The following is a 27,961-nucleotide window of genomic DNA, read 5'->3' on the forward strand; positions in this document are numbered from 1 at the left end:
AGAATGGCTAAAAATGTTGGGTTATGTTATGGCATAAGTCTAAAGAGCATAAGCAACTATCTTTCAAATTCTTAAGGCATTTAGGGACATTTGTGTTATCACTTTTCATATTATATTATTTGCTGGCCATTGCTTCATTCAAAAGCGGAACACCTAAGTTATCAAGACTAGATTTTATGAATGTCCAATAAATGAAAATATTAAAATTCTGATGAAAATTCTTTGCAAAATCATGGACATGTGCTTTTTTTATTTTTTTATTTGGCAGGTAGAGATATAGACAGTGAGAGAGAGACAGAGAGAAAGGTCTTCCTTCCATTGGTTCACTCCCCTAATGGCCGCTACAGCCAGCGCTGCGCTGATCCGAAGCCAGGAGCCGGGTGCTTCTTCCTGGTCTCCCATGCGGGTGCAGGGCCCAAGCACTTGGGCCATCCTCCACTGCTCTCCCAGGCCACAGCAGAGAGCTAGACTGGAAGAGGAGCAACTGGGACTAGTACCTGGCGCCCCAACCGGGACTAGAACCCGGGGTACTGGTGCCGCAGGCGGAGAATTAGCCAAGTGAGCCATGGCACTGGCAATGTGCACGTATTTTGCATGATCACACAGAGCATAGGATTGAGGAACTGCTACTGGGTATATGGATTTTCAATAGAAATCAAAAGAATTTTATCCATGGAATTTATAGACAGGCCAGAGTTACTGATTGTGCTCACATTTATATTTATGATAACCTTAGAATTATATGTCTTTTGGGAACTATTTTATTCTCAAAAATATCAACCATCCTAAAAACAAAAAATAAGTAGTATGAAAGTACTTCAAAAGTCTGCAAAATGGAATTAAAAGGTAAAATTTTTGGTGAAAAAACTTTGAAGTTCATGCATTTATTCATGATATATACATTTTCCCTTTACTTTTGAAGACTTCTCATATGATCACCCAATATCAACAATTTCAAAACTTTATCCATCCCACTCCCTTTGGTGTTGATCTGTCTTCTAGGTGCTGGAGTAGTTTAAAGCAAATTTCAGACATCATGTCAATCTCATCAAAAGCAATACTGACTGCACTCATTTACAATGATTATATCAACATGGATGTACATGAAATCCCAAGTTTAATAGATTTTTTTTAAAAAACAACACTTATCGATCACCACTGGAGGTTAAGGACCCCATTCATTAGTCATATTATTGATAAAGGGAAAGAAGGAACCATTAATTCTTTTCCTTATGAGCCATATTTTATGGCAACCAGCACGTGGATGGGAGAAACTTCTTCACTACAGAATTCCTGTTAGCAAACACTGGAATATAAGGTTAGGAAATCATTTCTGAAACCCCAGTGAAAAAAGGGGACATGATTGTTCAAAAGAAACACCATGAGGACAGAGCTGGAATCCAAATTCATAAATGACTGAAATCAGCTCTGTCCTTTAAAAAGAGCCAAGGAAAGCTGTTAGCCTCATTTAATGCCAACAAGCCAGAGGGACTGGGTCAGGAATCATGTCATCCAACAGAGGAAAGCGAAGCTTCCTAAATGGCAGAATTTTTGATAAAGAGGAGAATTTGCTGAAATTTGAAGGTAGAAACTGAGAGCTGGGAGTTGCACTAATGCTTAGCTAATTAATCAGATGTCTAACAGATGAGAAAAGTGAGGCCTGGTAGTTTATGGATTATCAGCACTTGGAGGTTCCCGTGAAAAGTCTACTGAAAACCCAGAAATGAGGGAAAGGGCATGCTTGCTCAAGGCCACACAATCAGCAATCAGGAGCCATGCCAGAGGTATGAAGTCACCTCAGATCTCCCCAGCTCGGGGTGGAAAGGGTATCACGTGGGCTCGTCTGTAGATTCTAAAACATTAACAACAAATCAGGTAACAGAGATAAATATGAATGGTGCCCATCCAAGCAACAGGCTCCACATGCACAGCCAGTCTGCCTTGATGCACAACTTGACGTTCCTTTATCCACTCAACTGCCCTCGGCCTGACAGTGTTCACCATACAATCCATGGATTAGGACTTGGCTTCCAGCCTAGGAAGAGAGTCATCACACTGGTGCTCATTTCTAGTCCAGTGTGAGGTAACAAACTGGCATTCTGGCTTCCACACATCTACCCTCCATGAGTTGCTCAGAATGTCTGTCCCCAGGGTCCAGTTTCTCTTTTTATAAGTTTTTATTGTGATGTTATATGAATTATTAATTATATTAATGCAGATAGCAGATTTAATGTAGTTCATAGACAATTCTAATAATATGATGCTTACCTTTCTCTCTCTCCCTCCCTTCCTTTTTTTGTTTCCCTCCCTCCCTTCCTCTTAATTTTGAGATAACATATTTCTTATTTGCATTATAGTCAAAGATACAAAGCTCCCCAAAATAAAGAGTTCAACAAGTAAAGAATAAAAATACCATAGTTCAGCAGGAATATAGGCAAGGGCTATAAGCAATCATCAAATGAAAAAATGCTAATTTCAGTCATATACAATTTAAATTAATCACAGTTACTAAGCACACAACACTGTGACCCTGTGCCTCAGGCTGGGGAGATTCACCCAGGTTAGGACTTTCATACTGGACGGCCCCCTGGGAGACAGCCTGGTATAAGCTTCCCCGGCAGTGCATGCCCTGCTTTGCAGGTGCCTGGGCAAGTGAGTCTTCTACTCTCAGATGTCTCTATGTGCAGGAATGATACCATAACATCAACCTAGTGTAATTCCACCTGCCTGTGCTCCATGTCACTTTTGTATTTGCGTTTCCAGAGATACAGAATGTACACCTGTGTATGCCTGTACATTCATGAAGACTACAAGAATTCACATAGATTTGAGAGTGACAGATGAAGGAACAGGAGAGATTTCAAGTCACCCTCAGATAATATAAACAGTCTCAGCCTGCAAATATGAAATACTGTGCTCCCAAAAATTTCTTCTTGTGCCTTTTGTATAAGATTACTGGACTGAAAGGATCAGGATTATGACTTAATGTGGCATTTCCAGCTCTTATGCAACTACCTTCAAGGGTGTACATGATGACCTAAATGAGAATAAGAATTACATCATGGAAGTAAATGACATAGGTACTTGAATTCTATGTTACAAAGAGAATAAAACACATAATGGGGAAAATGTTGAAATAAAAAATAATTCATAAGTATCAATAGGAAAAGATGAATATGAGGATGGTGGGAATGTTATATAAGAATTTGGAAAAAACTCCTAATGCCTAAACAAACACATCCCAGTCCTCTAGGAATTAAGAATCCTCGAAATTTCAAGCCATGGCAGAGAGCTGGTTCATGTAAAAGATAGAGAGATGTGTGAGCAAATAGTTGGTATACATGATAACATATATACTCCAGACATTCACAAGCATTAACATTTATGGAAGATTCAGAAGTCATGTCTTTAAAATGAATTGCTGGCCAAAGAATTACATCATCCAATTTGTTCTTATTTAAAAAAAAATTGTTGATGCTGAATCTCTACTAAATGTCAGGCACTGTGGTAGATATTGATCATTATCCCATTAATACTTCACCACAAACATAAAAGGCAATGAACTGTACCTACATTTTACAGATGGGAACCTGAGACTCAAGAAGTTACTTGTCCCAGGTCAACACAAATGATTGATCAGAATTTTAAAACTGCTCTTTCCCATTATACCACATACTCTGACAAATTAAGTGCCAATACGCAAACTAATTGTCTTAAGTTTCAGTGGTTCTTAATAACTCAGAAACTAATCCAAGCAGGATTGGAAGGTGCAGATTTCTGACACTTCTCTGACCCAAGCTCTTATAGAACTGCCTTTTTCCTCCCTTTTTGATATTGAAATGCCTTCTTAGTTCCTGACCAGCTAAGTTAGTTCCTGACTCAGTTTCTGACAGGCTAACAAATACCTTCATCAGTCAAAACCCGCTAGAGATATACCTTCCTCTTAAAGTGTTTCAAGTTCCTTTGGCTCATTCCACTTAACATTCAATTTTTAATCTTGCAAATAGCCTTTATCATGCAATGCCCTTGAACTGTCCTTTACCTGCTGGAAAATTTCTCCAACTACATCAAGAGTCTCAATGACACAATTCGTGTATTTGTACTTTTCTGATTCCTTCCTCAGCTCTAAACAAAATACTTTCCATAGTGCAGATGAAGGATGATGATCTCCCATATGTCCCATCTCTCACTGAACTTTGTACTTTAAGGAGTGCAAACACTCCTTAAGCATGGAAGGAGCATAAGATCGAGAGCTGGCCAAGGAAATGATACTGAGCATGGTTACCCGTGAACGAATTTTTAAGACAGTGTTCCACATTTCACTATACCTTCACCATCTTTCCAAGATTCCTTGAACCTGAAACCTGGCTGCCCTAGTCATCTTCAGCAGAGAGTTTCCTAACTCCAATGAGAAGAGAGAGAGCCCAGTTATAAAGTTCTCATTTCCCAGCCTTTCTACCTCAAACTATCTTTAAAAAAAAATTACCTTTTCCATTTGACACCTATCATCTAACTTGCTTGATAAAAGGCCCAAAGACAGAACCTTGGGAAACACATATCTTTAGGGATGAGGAGAGGAAGTAAAATACAGTTAAAATGTGGGTGCTGGATTCTGAGTTTCTATGTTCAAATCTTGTCCACATCATTCACTTCCAGTGCTAAACAGAGCAAGTTGTTTAATGTGTTTCCCTCCTTCCCAATTTTTCTCATTTGTAAAATACTGATAATCATAATTTCTACTTCATAGGGTCATTGTGGGATTAACTGAGTTAATATCTAACATCTGTGGCAGTGTCCAGCATATGGTAGGTGCCCAAACAAGTTAGCCACCATCAGTCTCTTCTATCAATCACTTTGCCCCAATCTTTGTTCTTACCTCTTAAGCTCTAGCATTTAACACTGTTGCTTCTGCTCATCTGTTTAAACACTCTCAAAGTTCCTTGCTATCTCTCCTGCCTCTTTGAACTCTTCTCTTTCCTGTTCTTGAAGATGGGGTATTAGTTTCCTACGTCCGCTGTAACAAATTATCACAACCTTTGTGGGTTAAAACAACAGGAATTGATTATTTCACAGTTTTGGAGTCTAGAACTGTTGGCAAGGCCATGCTTTCTGTAGAAGTTCTGTGGAGAATCCCATTCCTTGACCTTCTCACGGTGCTAATATTCCTTGTGGTTCTTTACTTTGCACAAACATCACTCCTATCTAGACTCTGTGGTCACAACACCTTCTCTATGCTCCTGTCTAATCTCCCTCTGCCTCCCTCTTAAAGATAATTGTGATATTATTTAGGGGCCACCTGGGTAACCCCAAATAAGCTCTTCATCTCAAGATTCTAAGCTTACTCACATATACAAAAATACTTTGCCCAAATAACATAATATTCAGATTTTTGGGACTAGAACATGGATATATATTTTGGAGCCATTATCAACCCACTCCAGGAGGCATTTCCCAAGGTTTTGACTTTGGCCTTCTGTTTTCTACATGCTATACATGTTTGAAAATCTACAAGATCCCCAAGTAATCTATGCATTTCATGTCTCCTGTCATTTCTGTGTGATTAGCTCCCCAAATCATATCACTTACTTTGCTCAGTCTTCTAAACTTCAGGCCCACATTTACTGCTTGTTCCGAATTTTCTCACGAGAAACTAAATACATCTACAGTAACATAATGTTTAATATTTTCATAAACAAACAAAAATAAGTTCAGATTTCACTTAAGGTCTTCACAAAAACTCTTTTTGGGGGGCCAGCACTGTGGCATGGTAGGCTAAGCCTCCACCTGTGGTGCCAGCATCCCATAGGGGCACTGGTTTGTATCCTGGCTTCTGCTCTTCAGATCCAGCCCTCTGCTTATGGCCTGGGAAAACAGTGGAAGATGGTCCCAGTGCTTGAGCCCTGCACCCATGTGGGAGACCCAGTGGAGCTCCTGGCTTTGGTTCTACCCAGCTCTGGCCATTGTGGTCATCTGGGGAATGACAGCAGATGGAAGACCTTTCTGTCTCTCCTTGTCTGTAACTCTGCCTCTCACATGAATCAATAAAATATTTAGAAAAAAATATCTTTTTAAAAGGTAAGACTTTCTCTGTGATTGGCTCAACTCCGGCCATTGCAGCCATTTGGGGAGTGAACCTGTGGATGGAAGATCTCTCTCTCTCTCTCTCTCTCTCTCTCTGTGTGTGTGTGTGTGTGTGTCTACCTCTCTCTGTAACTCTGTGTCAAAAAAAATCTTTTAAAAAAAGACTTTCTCTCAAGTACATAAAATTCTTAGATATTCTTGCTCTCTGGCTCACTTGCAAGGTGCACTCTTCCTGGATGCATTGCCCAGCAGAAGTGTGCCTGAGTAAAAATGATTCACTTTCATCTCAATGTCATTCCTAAGATTCAGAAGAGCTGTGTGCCATGAGAACATTTGTAGTTCTGTCACTGTTTTACAACTTGAAGCCATAGTGTTGCATCACTCTTCTTGTCATTTCTTAGGTAAATTACTTTTCAAACTGTGGAAATACTATGTTTTGAATGCTGACACTATCATAAAGCATATGGATCATTTATTCCTAAGTAATAAAAAAGTAATCTATGGAAATGGATGTTTATTTCTAGTTTTCACCTTAACTACAATATTTAGTGCAAATACAGCTGCAGCTTCTTGGAATACTGACCAGAAAGAAGGTAAAAATGTTCTTGGCTACTCTTAGGCCTGTATTTTCTTTCCCAAACTTTATAGATTCTTTCTAATACCCTTTGTAAGTTGGGTCCAAAAATTTTTACAACATGTTAAAAAAATAGGCTGAGACCCTCCCATATTCTAAGAAGGGAAAAGTTTTAACATATAGCAATACAAGTAGAAAAAGAATAATCCACTTGTCATTAGTTTAAGTATGTTCCCAATAGAGGATACAGAATTTGTGCCTCCTTGATGAGGTGAGATCAGCTGTACCCAGAGCAAACCGATTCTGAGGAGCTTAGAGCATCAGAATTGGTGGCTAACTGAATTCTAGGTAGATTCCAGGAAGTGGTTTCAGATCTAAGCCATACAGGACCCCATCAGGAAGTCTGGCAAGAAGACTTGCTTTAGCCCAATCATCCTGCACCACACTAGATCATTGGATATGTCATGTATCCTTCTGTTTTATCTTCTCACATTGTGCCAGGATTTTTGACAAATTGGTGTCAGCATGTTATACAAATCTGGCAGTACCAACACTTCAAAACCAGGAAAAACTCCCTGCCAAGACATTGTCATTTGTAATTTCATGACAGTTGTATGTCTAAAGCCACATTAACCTGGCATTCAAGCACAATGAAAAGAAATCAAAATATTGAAGACTAGATATAATATTACCCAGGTTTAACTTGTGGTTCAATGTCAATACAGAAAACTTCTATAATCAGAAAGTGATAAGAATGTTTAACCAGCAATACTTGAATTCAAATAAAGCAGTATAGGTAGATTACTGGTGCTTTCTCTCCTTCAAATTCACCTCTAGATTCTTTTGTAACTTCTCTCCTGTCCCTGCTACAGAATTCTTCTAGTGTGGCCAGTGCTGTGGCACAGTAGGTTAAACCTCCGCCTGTGGCACTGGCATCCCATATGGGTGCCGGTTCTAGTTCCGGCTGCTCCTCTTCCAATCTAGTTCTCTGCTGTGGCCTGTGCCTGGGCCTCTGTGCTTGGACCCCTGTATCCATTTGGGAGACCGTGAAGGAACACCTGGCTCCCAGCTCCAGCCCTTGTGGCTATTTGGGGAGCGAACCAACGGAAGGAAGAACTTTCTCTCTGTCTCTCCCTCTCACTGTCTATAACTCTACCTCTCAAATAAATAAAATATTTTAAAAAAAAAGAATTCTTTTTTTTTTTGGGAGGTAAAAGTAGCAAAGTTTATTAGGGTAGGGACATCCGTAAAAATGGATGGGCACCTCTCCAGACAGGGCCTGAGAGACTGGGGAGGAGGAAGGAGTGGAGAGATTACACCTGGCCAGGCCAGGCGGGCGGCTCAGCAAAGATGCAGAGAGCTGAGCGCGCAGTCCAGTTGAGGCTGGGGGTTTTTAAGGAGATGGGTCTTGCTTCCCCACCTCTGCTCCTCTTGGAACAAAGGGCTTTTTGGATGTAAATAGAAAAACTTCTCTTGAAGGTCTGAAACAAAGGACTTTATGGATGCAAATGTTATCAGACCTGAGGAAGGGAGCAGGGTGTTTGAGATGCAGATACTAGGCTGCACCTGGGAGATTGTGGAAAATTTATCAGGCAGGAAGCAGGAGGGGTGAGGGCCTCCACCTGGCAGGTTATCAGGTAGAAGGGGGCAGGGCAGGCAGGATGCGAAATCTGGGCTTCCCCTGAAACACTGTTAGGATGACTTTGAGATGCAGATGCATATAGATGTCTTCTCTTTAGGCCTGTCACACACACATAAGCTCATAACTGACTTCCTACCTAACATTCCCCCCTCAAGAGGAATACCCAAAATTCTTTTTGGGATTATGGATGGAGTTCCGTCTTCTGTAACTTCTTCAAAGCTGGCATGTGGGCGTTGAGGGAGATTTGGGTATTTCCTCTTGCTATCTGTCTTATGGTGTGTGACAGTGGCCTTGGAAAGACTGTCCTGCTCAGTCCAGAGGGCTGCTCAGGTCGTCCAATGGAATGCGCTGGAAGCCTTGTCTGACGACCATTTGGAGTTTGACAGCCTTTAGTCTGTTAGAGACAAAAGGAACAAGGGCATAATGCCCTGTGTGTTTTTTTAAAAAAAAGAATTCTACTAGGAGAACTTCATTTCAGGAAACCACCATGGCAGAGTAGATTATTGTTTCTGTTTCATGTCTTCTGCCACATGACTTGTCAGTATTTTTCAGGGAAAAGGGAAAGTGTCTTCCCTGCTCCACTGGTTTTGGACTTGAACATAATGACTTGCTTTGGTTGAGGTGATACTAAGTGGTTATAATGAAAGCAGTGACTTGAAACCTGTTTACACAGTTTTTGGCATGGTCTACTCGGCTTCCAACATCATTATGAAAAACCTGTATTTTCAGTAGCTTTAGATCCCAGAATAAGACATGTAGAGTAGATTCAACTTGATCTTCAGCCCAAAGCCAGGCACCATTCCACCCAGCCAAGACTGTTCAAACATCAGCTTCCCTAAAGGCCCCTAAACAAAAGCACAAATGTTTCTGGGTGTTAACCACTGAGATCTGGGGTTGTTGGTACACAGCAAAGATTTGATGACTACAGCTCCTACAGCAGTCTTCATTAGATGGAAATAAAACAGGTCCAGTACTAATAGTTCAGTTGTAACCGGTCAGTTCACAAATAAAATCCCCTTCTTCTGACCTGAAATGTTCTCTTTCAGAGCCCCAATCCAATGCATTCTCCAAGAATCAGCTCATTCATCATCCTTTGGAAGAAGGTCAAGTACCCGTAACCTCTCACTCTGACACATACTACCCCAAACACATGTCACTCCATGTACTATATTAGTGCCTGCTACACGCTTGTATCAGTGGGTATCTGTCTGCATTGTAACTGTCTACATATCTGTCCTTTAGGACTGGGGCCGTCTTATTTAATGTCGATCACAATGCATTGCTCACAGTAGGGATTCCTGCTAAAATTTTAGAGAAAGGAGCAGAGGGAAGGAAGGACAAGTGTCCTCTCAAGTGTGACATCTTTGTGATGTTGATAATTTTGGAGACTGTTCAGTTTCTGGGATAGCAGCTAAGATTTTGTAAGACATGTGAATCTACAGGGCCCTGGACACCTTAGTTCTTCCTACTATCTGTTCCTTGTACCTGTAAGCCCTTCCACAGTGGGAAAAAGGCCCCATCTGAGTTTTTTTCCTTCATAAGGAGTAATTTAAATTCTTTAAAAATGATTCCATATACACCAAAAATGAAATCAGTAAGTTAAAGAAATATTTTCACTCCCATGTTCATAGTAGCATTATTCACAATAGCCAAGTTATGAAATAAACCTAAATATCTACCAGAGGATAAATGGATAAAGAAAATGTGGTAAATATACACAGTGGAATACTACATAGCCTTAAGAAGGAAGATTCTGCCATTTTCAAGAATATAAATGAACCTGAGGACATTATGTGAAGTAAAAGTAAGCCAAGCATAGAAAGACAAATACCACATCATCTCACATCTATGTACAAGCTGAAAGAGTTGAATTCATTGAAACAGAGAATAGAGTAGTGCTTACCAGGGACTGGAGGGTAGAGAGAGACTATAGGGAAATGTTGGTAAAAGGATATAAAATTTTAGTTAGGAGGAATCTAAATGAAAAATTGATTATTTGCAAATAGTAGGGCAGCTACGCTTGAGATCCCATGTTTCATCATGTGTTCCCCAATAGTGAATATCATTTTTTTTTAAAAATCTGCTTTAATTTTAGAGCACGTTAGAGTCACAGCAAAACTGAATGGAAATTACAAAGTTCCTAAATATTCTCAGTTCCCACATATGCACCGCCTTCCCTCACTATCAGCTTCCTACATCAGAGGAAGTAGGAACTAAATGAATCTAATGTACAAATTGATGACTATAGTGAATAACACAATGTACTCTTAAAAATCACTAAGAGTAATTTTAGTAATTTTAGTGTTTTCACCATAAAAATGGTATGTGAGGTAATATATTACCTCATTTAGCCCAGTTGAACCATTCCACAATGCAAATATATTTCAAAATATTATTTTGTACATAATATATGTATATAAATTTTGTCAGTTAAAAACAAATTTTAATAAATGATGCATATGCCATTAGGGAATTGGAAATTAAAGTATCACTATGCTCTTACTGAAACAGTGAAAATAAAAACACTAACATCAAGGGCTAGAAAGTATATGAAGTAACAAGGGCTCTCAACCATTGCTGGTGGAAATATAAAATGATACAGCCACTTTGAAAGACAATTTGACAGCTTCTAATGAAACTGTATATACCCAAATGAGTTAAAAACGTATATCTATAAAGAATCTGCACATTAATGTCTGTAGTGAGAGACTTAAAAAACCCATCTCTTTCCATTTTAACACTTAACGGTTCCACATTTAGTAAACCAACATCATCACTGAAAACATCCTTAAAAGATCCTCAAATATCATGGGCTGCCTTTCACCTTTATGCCCACAATATTCTTATTTTGGGTCTCATTCTTACCTTTACTACTCTGAACACCAATCTGAACTCTGAATTTCTCACACTGTTTCATTCTATTGTATTTAATTTAACCCAAATCTTTACATCCTCATCCAGGGAAGTACTGAAAGAGCAGCTATAGATTTCCTGTCACCTCATGGAAGCTTAAGGGTTTTCCTTGTGTTTTGTGGACTTAGGAACAATAAATCCTATGGATATACATGACATATCTCATAACAGAAAATTTTCATAGTTGTTATTTAAGGATGTTAACTATATGGAAACAGATGATCATAATTCTATGGTATAACATTCGTAACTTGGGAAAGAGTTCTTCAGTTGTTTATTTGTTGACATTTGACAAGTATGTTAGAAGGCTTTATCTGTGCCAGGCATGGTGGATGTAGAGATTGAGACAGTCCTTGCACTCACGGCCCTCACAGTCTGACACAGCAGGCATCCCACAGTGCTAAAGCGGCACAGTTCAAGGGCATCTAATGTAACATGAAAAAGGACATCAATACTTCCTGGGTTTTAAAAAAAGAAACATCAGTTATTTGATTTCTCCTTAAGTAACCAGTGAGGCATCTCTGACTTTCCTAAAATAAATTTAATTCTTTGGCATTTTTCATAAAAGAGTAGTATACTCAAATATTATCACACCCTGGGTAGGCAACAAAAATAGCCAAGAATTAGGTATCTACTTCACATGGTAAAACCCACTCATTGCAAAAATGTATGCATTGTTATCCTTAGTTTCAGTGGAACCACTTAAAGGGTATCACCAAGTGGGCAACATAAATAGCATGGGAATGTTATTCCTTAAGATCCTTGGACTCAATTTTGTACCTTATCTTGGCATTCAAAAAATTGCTTCCAGGAATAAAACACAAAATAGTTCACTACCAGTAAAAACAAGTGATAGGAACTAAGCCCCTAAAGGGAACAGTGCTTTATATAAGATGTTGGTTATTTGAGCATGTGAGTAAAATTTATGTTCAATTATATTTTACAGAGTAACTATTTCTTTCAGCAACTACTGAGCCTTAAACTCTTTTTAGGTCAAAGGACAGAAACAAAGATGATAAAGGCAGAATGTGTGTCTACAAGAGGAGAGTGTCCCAGCAATGGAAAAGGGTGTGCAGAAGTGATTCTAACAGAAGGGAGATGTCTGTGGTTTGACTGAGGAGAGGGAGGGATCAGCATGCTTTCTCTGTAGAGGGTCAGAGAGTAAATATTTTGACTTTGTGGGCCATGAGGGTTCTTTTTTTTTTTTTTTTTTTTTTGAAACTTTAATTACTTGAGGTGCAGATTTACAGAGAGAGTGAGTGAGTCCTTGTGGGAGTGAGACTGACAAAGAGGAAGGGAGAGAAAGGAAGAGAGGGAAGGAGGGAAGAGGAGGGGGAGGGGGATAGGGGAAGGGAGAGAGGGGGAGGAGGAGACGGAGGGGGAGAGGGAGTGAGTCTGACAAAGAGGAAGGGGGAGGGAGGGAGAGAGGGAAGGAGGGAGGTGGGGAGGGGGAGAGAGGGAGAGGGGTAGAAGGGAGAGACAGTCTTGCATCTGCTGCTCCACTCCCCAAATGCTTGAAATGATCAGGACTGGGACAGGCTGAAGCCAGGAGCCAGCAGCTTCCTCCAAGTTTCCCACATGGGTGCAGGGGCCCAAGGACATGAGCCATTTTCCCCTGTTTTCCCAGGCTCATTAGCAGGGAACTGAAATGGAAGTGGAGCAGCCGGGACTCGAACTGATGCCCATATGGGATGCTGGCATTGCATATGATGGCTTAACCTGTTACAGCACAATGCCGGCACCTTTTTTGTTTTCCTTTTTAAGATTTGTTTACTGATTTGAAAGAATTACAGAGGGAGAGAGGGAGAGAAAGGGATGGAGGGGGAGGGAAAGAGAGGAGAGGTGGGGATGAGAAAGCTCTTCCAACTGCTGGTTCACTCCCCAGATAGCTGCAATGGCCATAGCTTGGTCAGACTGAAACCAAAAGCCAGGATCTGGGTCTCCTACATGGGTGGCAGGGTCCCAGACACTTGTGTTATCTTCCACTGCTTTTCCCAGGCCATTAATAGGGAGCTGGATCAGAAGTGGAAAAGCTGAGTCATGAACCAGTGCCCATATGGGATGCCAACTTTACCCACTAGACCACAAGGCCAGCCAACGGCCATGTGTTTTCTGTTGCAATTAATTCAACTCTGCAGTTGTAACACAAAATAGAGCCATAGGTAATACATAAATGAAAGAGTGGGTTGAGTTCAAATAAATCTTTACTTCTAAGCCAGTGGGATATATTGGGCCCGTGGGACACAGTTTGCTGACTTCTGACTTAGAGAGTGGAGGCAGGGCCATCAGGAAAGGTTTGGAAAGAGAGAGGTCAGTATGGCTGCTAAGCCTGGACTGCTGGGTAAGCTTGTCACAGATGGAGAGGGAGGGAAGAGCATTCCCTGTGGTAAAGGTGGACGAATCTAAAGGAACAGAGCTCATTCAGGAGCGGAAGAGGTGTTCAGTGTCGATTCTTGAAGGTGCATGAGCAATAACGATGGGTGTTTAGACAGAAAGTAATTACCAGGACAGTTCATTTTTATACAGTTTTAAAATTTTTAGAGAAGTTGTGGAGACAATTTCAATGCTTCACTGAGTTTAGTCCTCACGTTAAGACAAGGAGGAATCCCTGGAGCTGTGTGTGCCACGTGGGGACACTAGGTGTCACGTGCTCAGAGATATCAGAAGACAACTCTGCTGCAACTGTAGCAGAGGATCAGGTGACACTCATGGAGACCTGGGTCAGAGCCATGGCCACGGGGAAACAGATTAAAGAGACAGTCTGAAAGTACATTCTGGGGCCAGTGCTGTGGCATGGTAGGCTAGGCCTCCACCTGTGGTGCTGGCATCCCATATGGGTGCCAGTTCATGTCCCGGATCTTTGTCTTCGATCCAGCTCTCTGCTTATGGCCTGGGAAGCTAACAGAGGACGGCCCAAGTGCTTGAGGCCTTGTACTTATATGGGAGGCCTGGTGGAAGCTGCTGGCTCCTGGCTTCAGATTAGCTCAGCTCTGGCCATTGCAGCCATCTGGGGAGTGAACTAGCGGATGGAAGCCCTTTCTCTCTGTGTCTCCCTCTCTTTGTAACTCTATCTCTCAAATAAATAAATAAATCTTAAATAGGTTCTGTAATATTTGATAAATTTCAATATTGACTTTGGATGAGTAGGTATTTGGCTCAGTGGTTAAGATGCTGTTTGAAATGTCCACACCCCATGTCAAAGTGCCTGAGCTGAAGTTCTGGCTCCATACCCAAACCAGCTTCCTGCTAATTCACCTGTATGAACATAAGCATGTGCATGTCTATGTCTCTCTCTTCTCTCTCTCTCTGCAAGGCAGCAGGTGATGGCTCCCAGGTTCAATCTGGCTCAGCTCTGGCTGTTGCAAGCATTTGGGGAAGAAACCAGGGAATGGAGATCTCACTCTGTCTCTGCCTCTCTATCCCTGTCTCACTGCCTTTCAAATAAATGAAAATCATTTTAAAAACCATATTGACTTTGAATCTGAAGATGGTAATAGAAAGTAAACCATGAATGGAATACTTTGATAAGTAATATGTTAAGTTCAGCTTTGGATTTGCTAGGTCTGGAGCTCCCTTGGAACATCCAAATACAAATATTAACTCAGCAGTTAGAAGTAGAGATGTGGGGGTTGGAAACTTGCTTGGCTGGAAATCTTGGCCTAGAGATTAATGCCAAAAGCTCTGAGGAAGACTACAATTCCTGGAGGAATGACAGGAGATCACAGATGAAATCTTGAGGCAGCTTCTCTCAGAAACTAGAGAGTGATTAATGCCAGGAATTGCTCTACGAGTTGAAAACTGTAGTAAATTATTTAATCATCACATCAATCCCATATCAGTCATGACCATTCTTATATTCTTATATGTTTTATTTATTTTCATCTACTTGAAAGGCGGAATTAGAGAGATAGAGATCTCCTGTCTACTGGCTCACTCCCCAAATGCCTGCAATATCAGGCGGGGCCATGCCAGATCGAAGCCAGGGGCCTGGATTTCCCATGTGAGTGGCAGGGACTCAAGCTCTTGAGTCATCATCTCCTGCCTTCCAGGATGCATTAGCAGGGAAACTGGATTGAAAACAGAGTAGCCAGGACTCAAACAGCGTTCTGATATGGCATCCAGATGTCTCATGGCTCAACCCACTGTACCACAATACCCGCGCCCCATCCTGTGCTCATTTTTAATCCTCTTTTTTATTTCTGAGGAAATCGAGGTACGGAAACAGTGCTTGACTTATCAAAGGTTATACAGAGGTGGCATAGCCAGGATTTGAACCAAGGCAGCCTGCCCAGCAATCACCACAGAACAGAATTAACAGGGCTATATGCTAAAGGAAGGTCAAAGATTGAGAAGAGAATATTTTTATTTAGGCTGAGACAGAAATGGGTGCAGAAGCAAGAAGCTAGAGCACGAGAAGATGGCACAATAAACAGATCACATGCAGACAGTAAGTCAATACACTCAGTGCAGGCTGCGGGGTAGACAGAACAAAGACTGCTAACGTGTCCAAGTCCTAATCCCTACAGCCTGTGAGTACATCCCCTTACGTGGCAAAACAAACTTAAGAATTTTGATACAGAGAGATCATCCTGGAATATTTGGGGTGGCGGTGATCTAATCACTGTGACTTGCGAAGCGAATCTTTTGTGGCTGGCTTAGAGAAAGATGTGACATGGCTGGCTTTGCAAACAGAGGAAAAGGCTAAGAGACAGGGAGCAATGAAGCTTATTTTCTCCTAAAGCCTTCACGAGAAATGCAACCCAACGAGACCTGTGCCAGACTCTCACTTGTCTTTCTTTTTTTTGTCAGGCATAGTGGACAGTGAAAGAGAGACAGAGAGAAAGGTCTTCCTTTTCTGTTGGTTCACCCCCACAATGGCCGCTGCGGCCAGCACACCAAGCTGATCCGAAGCCAGGAGCCAGGTGCTTCTCTTGGTCTCCCATGCGGGCGCAGGGCTCAAGCACTTGGGCCATCCTCCACTGCCTTCCCGGGCCATAGCAGAGAGCTGGACTGGAAGAGGAGCAACCAGGACAGAATCCGGTGCCCCGACCGGGACTAGAACCCGGGGTGCCAGTGCCGCAGGCGGAGGATTAGACTAGTGAGCCGCGGTGCCGGCCGCACTTGTAAAACCATAAGATAATAAATTTGTGACGCTTTAAGCCACTAAGAGTGTGACGATTTATTACTACAAAAATGAAAAATAGATACAAGTCTCATTTTTATTTAATCTGATCAATATTCTCAAACATGACCTCACAGCCCTGTGTCCATCAGCATGACCAAGGTCATGGCCACTGACAATGAGCTATCCTCAATGTCAGCACACTGTCTTCTGGACAGGTGTGAAGCAGTGAATGAGTAAGAAGCCCCCGTGAAGGCCAGAAATAGTAAAGATGGCTCTGTCTGGATTTCTTTAACCAACATTTAGTTTACTTGACTGACCATAAAATAAATGTTCACTCAGAGAAGCCCAAAAATTCATCAAAATTAACACCACAATACAAGCTACTAATTACTGATTTTATCTCCATGTTAATACTAGTGCATAATTAGATTTTAGCCATATAACTTGCCTGTTTACATACTTGGTTTAGCAAATGTTTGAAAAACTGGGACAAAATGGCATTAAGTTATGTGGTCTTTGAAATGTAACTTTTTAAATCAAATTCACAATGATTAATTCATAGGGACAATGAACAAAATGTATGTGATTTGACTTAAAAGTTTGACTAATTTCAATGCTAACATAATTAAATTTCTGATACAGTTAATAATTAATGAAAACTGCTCTGACAGTTGTTATATTTTAAGGCCTTTTTGAAATGGTTTAACATTATTTTTTAAAGCTGTGTTCCATTGTCCTTAAACTTTCATTTAAGATAATTGATCTCCAACTTACTTAGCAAAAGGATTTGAGATAGCTCAAAGCAAGGCAAATATTCACACGTTTCACTCTATACATCCTTGTAAAACTTGTTTTGTCATCAATGTTATATACTGATGAAAAATGTTGAAAGCCTGGCTCTAAAGTCAAATTTCTATATATTAATGAGTCAAGTGGCTGGAATAGGGTATGTGTGACTTTCACAGCCTTGTAAATAATGTAAGCCTAACCTAACCACAGTTGGCAAGTGCCTCATTCAGCAAATGTGGGATGATGAGATCAGTTCTCGTAGGAAGGAAAGAGGCAAAGGGAAAATAAATATGGTGTTACAATTGTTTTTAAATATATAGTTTCAAGAGGCCACTAGTACCAAAATAACAGAGTAGGTTATCTTTCCCTCAGATTGGGAGTAAGCAAATTATGGATCAGGGGCCAAATCTAGATCCCAGCCTGTTTCTATAAATAAAGTTTTATTAGAACACAGCAGCATTCAATTTTTTACAACCACATATGGCTGTTACAAGCACAGCTGAATAGTTGTGACAGAGACCTTATGGCTCTCAAAGCTGAGAAATATTAACTGGCCCTGTAAAGAAGCTTGCCTTTCCCATTCTTACATCAATTTTCTGAAGGTAATTTTGCAAGCGTTGCTCAGGTATTATGATGTACTGAAGCGATTTCTCTCTCTCTCTCTCTCTCTCTCTCTCTCTCTCTCTGTCTCTCTCTCTCTCCCTTTTACAGACTGAATTTGTTGCTTGAGATTTCAAACAATTACAATTTGCAAATTCATAGAATTTTTCACTTACCCTCTCTTGTTCTATTTTGTTTTGTTTTTGTTTTTAAACTTTTAATAAATATAAATTACCAAAGTACAACTTTTGCATTATAGCAGCTTTTCCCCCCCATAACCACCCTCCCACTCTCAACCATCCTATCTCCCACTCCCTCGCCCATCCCATTCTTCATCAAGATGCATTTTCAATTATCTTTTATACAGAAGATCAATTTAGTATATACTAAGTAAAGATTTCAACAGACTGCACCCACAGAGAAACACAAAGTATAAAGTACTGTCTGAATACTAGCTATAGCATTAATTCACATAGTACAATACATTAAGGACAGAAATCCTACATGGAGAGTTAAGTGCCCAGTGACTCCTGTTGATTTAACAATTGACACTCTTGTTTATGCCATCAGTAATCACTCCAGGCTCTTGTCATGAGTTGCCAAGGCTATGGAAGCCTCTTGAGTCTGCCAACTCCAATCTTAATCAGACAAGGCCATAGTCAAAGTGGAAGTTCTCTCCTCCCTTCAGAGAAAGGTACCTCCTTCTTTGATGGCCCGTTCTTTCTGCTGGGATCTCATTCACAGAGATCTTAGATTTAGGTTTTTTTGTTTGTTTGTTTTTGTTTTTTTGCACCAGAGTGTCTTGGCTTTCCATGCCTGAAATACTCTCAGGGGCTTTTACCAGATACGAATACCTTAAGGGCCGATTCTGAGGCCAGAGTGCTGTTTAGGACATCTGCCATTCTATGAGTCTGCTGTGTATCCCACTTCCCATGTTGGATTGTTCTCTCCTTTTTAATCCTATCAGTTAGCATTAACAGACACTAGTCTTGATCCCTTTGACACTTAATCCTATATTTTTGATCAGTTATGAACTGAACCTGATCACTTTGACTAGTGAGATGGCATCAGTACATGCCACCTTGATGGGATTGAATTGGAATCCCCTGGCACGTTTCTAACTCTGCCATTAGGGGTAAGTCCGAATGAACATGTGCCGAACTGTACATCTCCTCCCTCTCTTATTCCCACTCTTATATTTAACAAGGATCACTTTTCAGTTAAATTTAAACCCCTAAGAATAATTGTGTGTAATTAAAGAGTTCAACCAATGGTATTAAGTAGAACAACAACAAAAAAATACTAAAAGAAATAAAGTAGCAAGTTGTTCCTCACAGTCAGGACAAGGGCTGATCAAGTCATTGTTTCTCATAGTGTCCAATTCACTTCAAAAGGTTTCCTTTTAGGTGCACAGTTAGTTGTCACTGATAAGGGAGAACATATGATATTTTCCCTTTGGTTCCCTCAGCATGATGGTTTCCAGATTCCTCCACTTTGTTGCAAATGACCAGATTTCATTTTTTTTTTACTGCTGAATAGTATTCTAAGGGAGTACATATCCCATAATTTCTTTATCCAGTCTTCTGTTGATGGGCATTTGGGTTGATTCCAGGTCTTAGCTATTGTGAATTGAGCTGCAATAAACATTAAGGTGCAGACCGCTTTTTTGTTTGCCAATTTAATTTCCTTTGGGTAAATTCCAAGGAGTGGGATGGCTGGGTTGTATGGTAGAGTTATATTCAGGTTTCTGAGGAATCTCCAAATTGACTTCCATAGTGGCTTAACCAGTTTGCATTCCCACCAACAGTGGGTTAGTGTCCCTTTTTCCCCACATCCTCGCCAGCATCTGTTGTTGGTAGATTTCTGAATGTGAGCCATTCTCACCGGGGTGAGGTGAAACCCCATTGTGGTTTTGATTTGCATTTCCCTGATTGCTAGTGATCCTGAATATTTTTTCATGTGTCTGTTGGCCATTTGGATTTCCTCTTTTGAAAATGTCTATTTAACGCCTTGTGGCGCTGGCACACCGGGTTCTAGTCCCGGTTGGGGCGCCGGATTCTATCCCAGTTGCCCCTCTTCCAGGCCAGCTCTCTGCTATGGCCCAGGAAGGCAGTGGAGGATGGCCCAAGTCCTCGGGCCCTGCACCCGCATGGGAGACCAGGAGAAGTACCTGGCTCCTGGCTTCGGATCAGCGAGATCCGCTGGCAGCGGCGGCCATTGGAGGGTGAACCAATGGCATAAAGGAAGACCTTTCTCTCTGTCTCTCTCTCTCTCTCACTATCCACTCTGCCTGTCAAAAAAATAAAAAAGAAGAAAAAAAAAAAAGAAAATGTCTATTTAGGTCCTTGGCCCATCTCTTAAGTGGGTTGTTTTGTTGTTGTGGAGTTTCTTGATCTCTTTGTACATTCTGGTTATTAATCCTTTATTGGTAGCATAGTTTGCAAATATTTTTTCCCATTCTGTTGGTTGCCTCTTCACTTTCCTGTTTCTTTTGCAATACAGAAACTTCTCAATTTGATGTAATTCCAAAGCTGGTAATACAAGATGAACAGGTAATATTCGCTGTCTTAACTTTTGCTGGTTGGCAAAAAAAAAAAAAAAAAGCTTCTATTTTTCTCCAAAAATTAGAGTACTTAACTTTTAATTCATCAAATATCTACTATGTATTTTCAGTATTTCTAGCACTGTGTTAAGTACCAAAATAGATCCAAAAGAGATCACCTCTCACTCTTGATGTACTTTGGACCTCACAGGGAGCATGTAACTGGACTCAGAAGCTCTAATCCAATCTGTGATTCCCAAATATAACTACGGCTACAGTGACCCAAAGTCATCTATTAGTAGAAGTTGTGTCAAACCCACAGGTCACTGAAATTCTAATTTCTTGTTCCTTTACCTGAAACATAATTTTCACTTGGAGAATTATATAGAATAAAAAGTTAAAAGTGCATAGTAAAACATTTAATATTCCCAAAAGCATATTCCAGTGTCTTGCTTCACTGTCATATACAGCACTAGGAAATTTAGAAAGTGAGACTTAAGGTACAAAACTCAAAAACAGGGATACAAAGTACACTCCCTTTCCCTGCTGTGCAGCCATAATTCTTCTGTTTAATAAACTTCCCTGCCACAGGTGCCTCAATATAGGGGTGAAAGACAAAACACCTCCCTCCCAGGAGTACAACGATCCAACTTCATTTGTGTTACAAAATACACACCTTCCTGGGGATGGTTCCTTGCAACACATTAAGTCAGACCTTTTCAGGGTTTGAAGGCTCAGAAATATTGACTGGTGAATCAAACCATGTACCATTGAGAAGATAAAATTTAAGATTTATCAGTTGTTGATTCACTTCACTTAAATAATACTCCTTTCTTTTTGAAAGCAAATAAACTAGGAAAAGCAAATACTCCTTTCATTAAAAAATAAAATATAACAGCCAGCTACAGAACAGCACTCCTTAAGGATACTATCACAGCACTGCCAATAGATAATTATGCTAATTTGTGTTAGTTCCTATTGCTTTTGGGAAAAGTTACTTTCTTCCTTGCTTTTGTTGATTTTTGTTTGTTTTTCAAAGATGGACACAGAATTAAGTCAGTAAGAGTCCTTCCTTAGCTCTCAGCTGCTGAGATTCTGATACAGCAGAGTGGGAACTAATTTTTAAATGGCAACAGCACTGGATATTTACATATGTGGGACCCTCACTTACTATCTGAATAAAAAATGAAAGAAACTTCCTCATGCATGTTGATGTTCTCATCCAGAAGTATCAGGTACCTAAGAACAAACTACATAGAGAAGGCAAAGAGAATCAAAACTTACCGAGTGTACACCCTATGTTGGACATAACACTGAACATGTAGGCAATGAGACATCAAAATTTGTGGAAAATGAAATGAAAAGTTTATTTTGGTGCAAAAGTTTTTAAGTCTATGCATAATTTTTAATATACACATTCCATGAACTTTTTGAAGACCTTTTCATATACACTCCTTCAATTCACTGGCTATCATGTCTTGGGGGACAAGACTGATTCGGATTCATGATTATCTCCACAGTTTCTTCTATACTACTTGGCATATTATAGGTACTCAATTAATACTGCATACATTCTTCCAGTAGTGCTGTCAGTCACATGGCCAGTGGGCAGTAATAAAACATTTACTATCCAGGCAACCTATCTGCAATGTATAATGTTAGCAGGACTTGGTAACTAGCTGAGAAATATATCTTTTTTGGATAACATTTGGGGAAAAAAAGTTGAAATACAAATTATAGTACTATTTGTTCTCCTGCTCATCACCAGGGGAAGAAACAGAAGTTCACACAATCTACATTGTGTTGTCTGTGCTATTAAGAACAGCTCTGAAATATGACTTAGTGCTCAAGAGCTTGAAGTCTCTTCATCTGTAAAATAGACATATAATGAACCATTCATGTCTCAACCCAACTATCCTTCTAGCCTGTACTTGCACTTTGCTGCTGAAAGATATTGGGAGGAATCACTCACCCCTGTTGATTGTAATTGGATGGTCACAAAAATCTCAAATGGGAACTCAGCACAACATGGTCTTTTGGCTAAGATCAAGTGTAAAGTTAAGGCACAGCTGGCAAATAAAAATTGTACATGTGGATGGTATACAATGTGGTGTTTTGATATGGGCATACACTGCGATGTTAGATCAGGTTAATTAATATCAATCACCTTACATCCTTTTCTTGTGTGGTGAGAACATTTAAGATCTACTCAGCAATTTTCATGTTATTACTAACTACAATTCCATGTTATATGATAGATCTCCAGAACTTATTTCTTCTTTCTAACTGAAACTATATACGCTTTGACAAACCTCTTCATTCCCCACCCCCACCCCCAGTCCTCAACAATCACCATTTTATTCTCTGTTTTTATGAATTCAATTATGTAGACCCCCATATAAATGAGATCATGTATGTTCTTCTGTACCTGGTCTATTTTACTTAACATAATGTCCTTCAGGTTCATCATGTTGTCACAAATGACTGAAAGTCCTTCGTTTTTAGATGTTAAATAGGTAACAATATTGTGCAAAAAGGACAAACCTGGAGGCATCACACTCTCTGGTTCCAAGATACCTTACAAAGCTTGAGCTGGCAGTCTGGCACAGTGGGTGGGTAAAGTTGCCATGTGTGAAACCAACATCCCATATGGGTGCCACTTCATGTCCCAGCTGTTCCACTTCTGATCCAGCTCCCTACTAATGGTGTGGGAAAAGCAGAAGATGGCCCATGTCTGGGCCCCTGCCACCCACATGGGAAGACCTAGAGGAAGCTCTTGGCTCCTGGCTTTGGCTTGGCTCAGACCCAGCCATTACGGCAACCTGGGGAGTGAACCAGTAGGTGGAAGAACTCTCTACATATATAGCTCTGACTTTCAAATAAATAAATAAATCTTTAAAAAAAAAAAAAACAGTTACCAGTGGAACAGAATAGAGAGCCCAGAAATGAAGCCACACACAATCAACTGACTTTTAACAAAGGTTCCAAGAATACACAATGGGAAGAAGGCGGTCTCTTCAATGAATGGTGCTAAGTAATCTGCTTTCTCTGCCTTTGAACCAGAAACACGTCTATTCTCATAATCAACTCTTCCATGTGTCATCACTGTGTCCTTGTCTTCTCATCTACCCAGGCATTTTCATCTCCATCATTGTTGCATTATCACTTTCTCCTTCTCTGCTGAATCACTTAGATTAGCAGATAAACATCCCTTATTCTATCTGGTTTTCCAAAAACATTTCTTGACCCAGTATAATTGCCTTCCAATTACCATCCTATTTCCCTACTTCCTGCCCACAATAAAACTGGGCATAGGCAATTCTCCAACTCTTTGATCTCTGTACCCCACTCTCAGGGTTCTTGGAGATGTTATCAGTAATTTCATTTTGCTAAGTTCCATGGTTATTTCTCTTTGTATTGTTTCTTGACCTCTCATAATGTTCTTTTCATTGCTTTCAAGACCTCACTCTCTCATGGTTTTTTTTCTGCCTCACTAGAAATTCCTCCCAGCATTGACTAGATAATTTGCAGCACCCAGGAAAAAATGAAAATGTGGGCTCTTATTATAAAATTATTAAGAATTTGCAGACTATAACAATGAACCATTAAACTAGAGTACTTTAAAGAGTTCATGGAAATGGAATTAAAAGAGGTTTATTTTGATACAAAAAAATTTGTGTAAAATATGTATGATAAAAAACTATGCATTGCTTTCAAACCCTAGAATGTCCACTGCAAGGGTTGTCTGTCTATATAGCTGCTCTATCTCCTCTTGCTATGTAGAATCCTCAAACACCATCTCAAAACCTTTTCTCCTTTTGATTTTTTGTTCTCCTCTTAAAGATCTCATTTGTTCCCAAGGCTTAACAATCATATCTTTAATGAAGACACTTAAATTTCTACCCCCTAAATTTTCTCCTGATCCCAAGATTTATTTATCCAATTGCTTCCTTGGTATTTCTACCAGGGTGTCTAAGAAGTATCTCAAATTTGACATTGGCCAAAAGCAAACTACTGAGCTACCCATCCTCCACATATAGACTACTCCTACCTCAGTGCTCTAATTTCAATAAATGGCATCCTCTCTCTCCTAACTGCTTGTGCCCAAAATTTCAAAGTCCTTCTTAATTCTTCTCTTGGTCTTTTTTTTTTTTAAGATTTATTTTATTTATCTGAAAGACAGAGTTACAGAGACAGATAGAGAGGTCTTCCATCTGCTGGTTCACTCCCCAGATGGCTGCAATGGTTGGAGCTGGGCCAATCCAAAGCCAGGAGCCAGCCAGGAGCTTCTTCCGGGTCTCCCACATGGGTGCAGGAGCCCAAGGACTTGGGCCATCTTCTGCTGCTTTCCCAGGCCATAGCAGAGAGCTGGATCAGAAGAGGAGCAGCCGGGACTAGAACCAGCGCCCATATGGGATGCTGGCGCTTCAAGCTAGGGCGTTAACCCACTGTGCCACAGCGTCAGCCCCTTCTCTTGTTCTTATAACCCAGACTCAATCCATACAGGCTTGATGTGTGTGGGTTGTAACAGATACCTACACAATAAATACTTGTTACTAAATGAATAGTTTGACAGGGTTGTAAAAATTATGAACCAATTAAAAGTACAGTTCTTATGAATACTATAACTAGTGTTCAAGAAATGATTGTTGTAGACATTGTGATTAATACTTAAAAAGTTTATCATCATTATGGCTAGTTATCCACCAAACTCAGTCCTTTTATATCCCCCCAGGCACATAGCTAGACTGTATTTCCAAGCTCCTTTGAATTGTGTGCTCCTGTGGGCCTGAGTGCTGACCAGTGGCATATGGGCAGAAGTTATGTGTATTGTCCCAGCTCAGAGAACTTGGAAATCATTGTTGACAATGCAAGAGCTGAACTCTGAATTCCAGAGGTTGGGCAGAACTTAAGTTTCCTACAGGAGTGACAAACTCCTGTCACACCAAGGCCTACAGATGTTGATGTTTACTGTTATAGTAACTAGAGTTGCTTTAACTAATACAGTGTATCACTTCTCTGGCATCAGAACTTAAGACATGTGTGGTTTCAGAAGGAGAGGGAGTCTTACAAAGAACTGGTTTAGGAATCACAACCTGTAAGATGTCAGAAAGCACATCTGAGGGCATCCTATCCAATAATACAGTAACCTATGGGATGTCACTTGGGAGTCAGGCCAAAACTGACCTTGGGATTTTTGGTTTTTGTTTTTCACTGAATGCCTAGCAAGTAATCTGTTAAATAAATGGATAGTAGGGAGAAAAGGCACTAGGTAGCTTAGGATGTAAATATTCTCTACTTCTTAAGGGGACCTCTGAGAAGCATTTAGCTTATATTCCTGTATATTACAATTCCTGTAAAAGAATTGTGCAAATAACATAACTAAGCACTACTCAGATGACCAATGTGTCCCATTTTTTTTTTACAAAATTATGGCTGCTTGAATATAAATCAGGTCATTTTGTGGCTTTTTCCTACTAACACACAAATTAACAAGGCTCTTATTGTAACACATTAGTTTATTGAAGCTAAAAGAGCAGCCAAATTGGACTTACATTTATTTTTAATGGCTTGATTAGCTGAAAATCCATGTTATTTCTGTAGCTAATCATCATAATCACTTAGTATCATAAAATGCAGTGCAAATTGTTACCTGGATACATAATCCCATGTTCTTGACCATTCTGGGTTACCAGGGTTGTTAGAAAATGTAGCTGATCTTGAGATCATATCTTCACTCGCCATGGAGGTCAGAGGGCATTCTTTTAGCTCCCTGCCCCCACTCAATGTCATTCCACTCTGTCCCTGACACTGTACATATATAATATTAGGGTACAGTTTTATTCTTATGTCTGGCATCATAATTGAAGTGAAAGGCAGGCATAAGACTTTAGTCAGAGCCTCACATTTATGTCAGCACTTAATAAATTTTAAATGAATGAATGAAAAATATTTAAAGAAGTCAGTCCATTGGCCATTTGGCTGTGAAGACTAGGAAAACAGCATCACTGAAATATCATAAATTCAATAACTTGAGATATTAGGGAGAATCTCATACAAATACAAATAAGCTAAGTTTGCTGAGTTTGGGCCCGTGATATGGCTCAGCAGGTAAACCACAGCTTGCAATGCCAGCATCCCATACTAGAGTACTGGTTCAAGTTTCGGTTGCTCTGTTTCTGCTCCAGCTTCCTGCTAATATCCCTGAGAAGGCAGAAGATGTCCCAACTACTCAGGTTCCTGCCACCTGTGTGGGAAACCAGGATGGAGGTACTAGCTCCTGGATTTGGCTTGGCCCAGACCTTGCCATTAGGGGCATTTGTGAAGAGAACCAGCAGATGTAAAATCTCTGTCTCTTCCTCTCCATGCCACTCAAATAAATAAATAAATAAATAAATAAATAAATAAATCTTTAAAAAAATTACTCAGTTGGCCAACACTGACTATGTAGCCCTGTTATAGACAATGTTTGTGGCCTCCAAACTTTGAATATTTAAAATTTAATCCATGGGGCTGGTGCTGTGGCATAGTAGGTGGGTAAAGCTGCCTCCTGCAGTGCTAGCATCCCATATGGGCACTGGTTCAAGTCCCAGGTGCTCCATTTCCAATCCAGCTCTCTGCTATGGCCTGGGAAAACAATGAAAGATGGCCCAAGTCCTTGGGCCCTGCACCAGTGGGGGAGACCCAGAAGAAGCTCCTGGCTTCCAATCGCCTCACCCCTGACCATTGCAGCCATTTGGGGAGTGAATGAGTGGATAGATTCTCTCTCTCTCTCTCTCTCTCTCTCTCTCTCTCTCTCTCTCTTCTGCCTCTCTACCTCTCTACCTCTCTACCTCTCTGCCTCAACTCTTTCAAGTAAATAAATAAAATGTTTTAAAAAATTTAATCTACAATGTGGTGACATTAGGAAGTAAGGGCCTTTGGGAGGTGATTAGGTCATGAGGGAAGAGCCCACATGAATGGGATTAGGGCCTTTATAAAGAGGCCCCAGAGTTCATGTTGTTGAACCACTTGAGGATACAGAAGGAAAACAGCCATATGTGAGACAGGATGCAGACCTTCACCAGAAACTGGACTTGCCAGTGCCTTGATTCTGGACTTTTCAGCCTCTAAAACTGCAAGAAATAAGCTTCTGTTGTTTATAAGCTACCCAGTTGATACTATCCTGTTATAGCAGCCTGAATACACCAAGACACCCTGCATTAACAATGGTGAATAATTAATAGTCCCTGCTCTTAGTTCACAAATGGAGAAAGACTTGGACAAGGATATATTACAAACCGTAAGGTACTTGATGCTTTAATAGAAGGGCACACACAGTACATCAGGCCATGGCTCTGGGGGGTTGCTAACTACCTCCAGCAGACTCAAAAACCACAGCATAGAGAAGCTGACTTCCAAGTTATAAATTTAAAAGTGCCAACAAGTTTGGCTCAGGGTCACCAAATAACTCGCCATTTTATTTTGTACAGAATTGGATGAAAAAACTTGCCATCCCATTTTGGAATATGGCTTAGAAAGCATCATGACTGGAATGGATCATGTAAGACCTCTTGGCATCATGTTGTCTGTCTGTCAGTGAAACAGACATGACAAAGGACCTTTCTTTGCGAAACAGCTCAACGAAGATTTAAGGTGATATAACAACTGTAATTACAAAGTGATGACGAGATAGCCTAACAGGAATAGCTCTGG

General features: G+C 40.4%; 1 protein-coding gene across 1 annotated transcript in view; it reads right to left on the reverse strand.

Moving 5' to 3' along the window:
- Nucleotides 1–27,961, reverse strand: part of ANO4 (anoctamin 4) — a 409,492-nt gene that overhangs the window by 280,954 nt on the left and 100,577 nt on the right. The window lies entirely within an intron of this gene.

This window comes from Lepus europaeus, chromosome 10 (assembly GCF_033115175.1).
Source record: "Lepus europaeus isolate LE1 chromosome 10, mLepTim1.pri, whole genome shotgun sequence".
In the NCBI taxonomy this organism is placed as follows: domain Eukaryota; kingdom Metazoa; phylum Chordata; class Mammalia; order Lagomorpha; family Leporidae; genus Lepus; species Lepus europaeus.